This window comes from Pinus tabuliformis, chromosome 6 (assembly GCF_031772625.1).
Source record: "Pinus tabuliformis cultivar Carrire ecotype Pingquan chromosome 6, CPIR1, whole genome shotgun sequence".
Classification (NCBI taxonomy): domain Eukaryota; kingdom Viridiplantae; phylum Streptophyta; class Pinopsida; order Pinales; family Pinaceae; genus Pinus; species Pinus tabuliformis.
This window is the reverse complement of record NC_142292.1, coordinates 1,066,906,295-1,066,911,226: the sequence shown is the minus strand read 5'-3', so window position 1 is coordinate 1,066,911,226 and position 4,932 is coordinate 1,066,906,295.

The window sequence follows — 4,932 nt, the reverse complement described above, 5'->3', positions numbered from 1 at the left end:
ATTGAAGAATAAGCTAACTAAATTGTGAGTTTTCTTCTTATACGCTGTTTTACTTCGTCACAGTAGCGTGTACACGCTGGTTCACTTAACTGAAGTAGCGTATATGTTTCTGAGCATTTAAAAAGTTTGATTAATCTGATAATACTGATTCACCCCCCCTCTCAGTATTATTTCCAACATTAACAAGGAAAAAATAGCCCCCAACAGGAACAAAAATGCTCTAGCAACTCAAGGCTAAGCGACAGGTCATGACCCTTAGTCATATGGTGAGAAATGCGAGAAGGGCTAAGCGGAAGGAGCTCTTCATATAAGAGGTCGACAATCAAAGGATTTGAATACTACACCATTGTGAAGATTGCGATATGTAATCACTCCGATAAGGAAGTACATGGATTTAAAGAATGTATGGGCCAGCGGTGGTGATACTGAATTAAGGCACAGAGGAGTTGGTAATTGAAAAGGGCTAATCCCGTGGAAGACTTTGTAACAAGAAACCAAGGACAACATTGGCAGCATAAATGAATTCGACTGCTTCGCGTGCATGAATGGTCGTGGTAAATAAGAACAGATTAGAAATCTTTGTGGATGGTCAAGATCTATGGAAGAATAAGTAAGCATGGGACTCTCGGAGGAGTGTGCAGGTCACCTGAGAATTAATTTCTCAGCATGGAGCTCCACACAGTCATACAATTAAGGATTGCCAAGTCGATCTCTGTTTCTGCACTGTGACAAGCAATCGACAATTGATCGCTCCCAAATCCAAAGAGTGGGGAATTAAAATAGTTAAGGTGAAAGCGACAGGTGAATCGACCGAACAACTAAAGAGAAATATCATGGTAAAGATGTGGCCTGATCGAAGGCCATCATGGGAATGATAGGGATATATTTTCCTCAACCATAATTAATTTTCTTTATGTCTATTATTCTATAATTTTTTCATTTTCAAGAATGGAATCAAATATGATTGTAATAATTTTGGGCAGCAGAACCTTCACACACCAAGACAGTTAGTCGATTAGATAGCTGTAGCTCAACTAAGCTATATTGTAACTATTGTTCAAAGCTCCCCCTCTCCTTATAAATAGAGGGAAGAAACACTTAAGAAAGTTCCCAAATTTTGCATTCTAGAGGCCTGAATTCTGCTTTTGTAAGTTTTGAGATCTGTTTGCAGAGAAAGTGGTAACACTTTGGTTAAATTTGCTTGTTCATGAGGTGCTTGGGCATATACAATTGTTAAATGTGATGGACTGGTGATTTGGAATCCATCTTCCAAGATTAATGAAGCAATTTTGTTGATTCCAATCGAAGCAATACGCAATATGTTTTCCCCTTTGTATATCATTTCATGTATGTCTTTCCTCTTCTGAAATTGTGTAATGAAGTTGTCAATTTCACTCTCTCATGGTTGTATATATGCTACTAAGTACTGAGAAGTACCTATGTAAATAAAGATTTACTTGTGTTATTTGATAGCCTACAATACCTATATGTAAGCATAGATTTACTTATGCTAATTGGTGACAAATGTATTCATGACGCATAGAGCTCAAGACCTTAATTCACACTCCACTTTTGTTGCATTTTCCAATATCAAGATATTTAGATATGGTGCAGGGGCTCATTTTCTAACTACATACATACCGGAAAGGTTAGCTTTGAAATAAATTGCCTATAAGATGACTACCACATGTATCACTAAGCAATTAAGTCAAAACTCAAAGAGGTTATAACCTACTTTTCCCTTGAAGTTAGTAATTTATTATTTGTTGGATAAAAAACATGCTAGAATAGAGGCCATAATGATGGAGGATATTTGGGTTATTAGCATAATTTTTAGATACATGTCCCATATGATATTGTTAATGTATATTTGACAAAAACCATGTACACTAAACCATTTATACATGAATCCCCCTTTGATTTTGTGTTTGAAAGAGGTAAACTATGATAAGGTGTTAGTCATAATTTATGGTATAAAGAATATAAAGGACAGATTTCAAATTCTTACTTTTCAAAAGGAAAGAAGTAAAGCATTTATGGAGGAAAGATCTAGATTAAGTGGTAGACAGATGGATAGTTTGTCAGAAAAATAAAAGAATGGTCATCCTAAAAATGATAAAGACAAAGAGAAGGATAAATGTAGGTGATTATATTCAATCAGAGTAAGGGCAGCCAAATTTTGAATAAAGTGATCCTATTTCGACCACAAATGCAGAAGAAACTAAGAATATTGATACCATGACACAACACAGTGAAAAAATTATTAATACAAACATGTAGTGAACTCAAGATACAAAACAAGAAGGCAAATAGGAGGTTACAAACATTCAATATAATATTGGAATATACGAATTAAATAAGGGAGTCAATCAAATTCTTTGTTTATCCACTACAAGGAAATGACCCTCTAGCAGAGGTTTTTACAGAAGACCCTATAAAAATAGCCCAAAAATCCGTTTGTAGCGGAGGTCACTAGTGGAGGTGGGAGGGTGTATATTTTTTAAATTTTGCGTCTATAATATATAAACGCACCAATTCTTTACTATACATATAAGCATCAATGCCTAATATAACATGGTGCACCATTACTATGACACGAGAGTTACTATGACATGACCCAATCTCTTGGCTCCAATTAAGGAAGTGGGGCCTACAACTGATCACCGACTGACAATTCACAACATTCCTTAGGGCTATAGGGACACTTACGGGCCAAAGAACCACTCCAGGTGACTAAAACCTAAGGTGGGGCTCCTTTTCACTCAACTTAACCCCCAAATGCATTCATGACAAGGCCTCCATATGGTTGAAGGCCTGCAATCACATTCACAAGCCTGCCTGAGTGTGGTTGTAACCCAAATTGTTTAGTTCAAAGGGTGCAGTCCCAGGAACTGAGCCACAATTCCAGGTCAACTTCCAAACCATTGCCCAAAACTTCCCGAAACTTCTTAGAATCATTAATGACATGACAAAAGGGATAAACATACAAACTTGAAGGCAAAAATTGACTTAGATTGCCTAGAACATAAGAAACATTTCGTCAAACACAAGGAAAACATTTACGATATAGGTCATGAATGCATATATGATCATAAAAGTATGAGATTCATCTGAGAATCACTGAGAAGGCCCCATTTCCTCTCCACATAACTATAATAACACTTATTAGTCCATACATCCTTCAACCGATCAATAGCTAAACACTTCATGATAAGAGCCATAAAGGATACACATCATATAAACAACATACAACCAAAAGATAGCCAACAAATAACACATGGCAACCCAACTATAATATCACCAACATATTTTCAACATATATACATGAATCAAAATACAATAGTAACTCTGATTACCATATAAAATTACCAACCAAGTCAGGGACTTCCATGTACCACCCGACCATAGATTAGGTTGAACCAATTCTCTCTTTCATCCAATCACCCCCGTGCCATATTTTGAGCATGAATGTGGGGTCTCATGGAATAAAATAAACAGTTACTTCCAAAATACAAACCACCTCAACCCTCAACCTATGATTCTACCTCATGACCGGGCATCACTAACACCAACCCGATTAGTCTCCACCCAAGCTATCAAGGGCTCCAGGAACTAGTAACTCAACCCACAACCTTCCAGGGCTCTAGATCGTTTGTCCAATCTGAATCCAGGGACTAGTAACTCAACCCACCAAGGGCTGCAGAGTGTTTGTACCAACCTAGGCTCCATACTAGTAACTCAACCCAAGTTGTTCCAGGTCTTCCAAAGAATTTTTTTTCTAACCCATAACCATAAGGAATTATGAACACCAACCAAAACAAAATCAAGTGGAAAAACCTGTTACACCATTGCTATCTAGAAAATGGAAAGGCAAGGCTAAAACCAATTTCAATCCAGGAAATCCTCCATGCCAATGACAACACATAACCAGAAAACCACATGCATATACCATGCATCCATATATATGCAAGGAAATCACACATGCAACCTGTTACCTACAAAGAAATCCAGTTGTAGCTGCTGATGCACCTATTCCCTTGCACTTTCCTACTTTCCCTTTCCTTCTTTCTCCAGTCCAAGTGAATAATAGAGTGCTCCAAGCATGCACCAAGAATGCTGTAAGTGTGCAAGAGTAAGAGAGAATGAATGAGAGAGCCAAAGATTGAGATGATAAAAGCTGTGAACTGATCCTCAGAAGCCTTTTTATTATTGAGACCTCTATTTTCTTCATTTTCCTTCATTTTTTCCTATAATTTACTCCTCATTTCAAATTTGTGACCTTTCGTATCCATTTTCTTCTATTTTCCTTTATTTCATAAATAAATTGCCAATTATTTCCACTTTGCCTTTGCCAATGCCTTTGCTAATTTCAGGTTGGAATACGTGTGTTAACTAGGAAATCCCTTCTATGGATAGAAACGATCCCTCTAGTCCAATGAATGGATCTAGTAACAACTGAAACCAATACATGCAAAACTCTCCTAGTTTAAATCATAATGACATGGGAGAAGAAATATGGCCTACCTCACTCCTATGTGGTCGCTTTTCGATGTCAATCTTGATCTCCTTACTTCCAAGCTCGATCCTCGCTATTTTTTTGCGAACGAATACCTGCAACAGAGATCAAACAAAGACAACAAAGGAAAAACATATCATATGCATTCTAATGTAAACCATATGACAGATCAAGGAGAATCATACTAAACAAGTAATCATTTACATGCTTATGGAAAGTAAACATGCATAGTATTAATAATGAACACAAAAGGGAATCGTATAACCAATGCCTTGATGTTGGAAGCCTCCTTCGGGATGGAATTCCAAGTCCAAGCCAAGACTTCTCAAGCTCACCTTTCTCCTTCACAAATTGGTAGCAATTAGGCACAATCTAGCAGCAACATGACCAATATAGTCTGACCAACCATTTGAGGG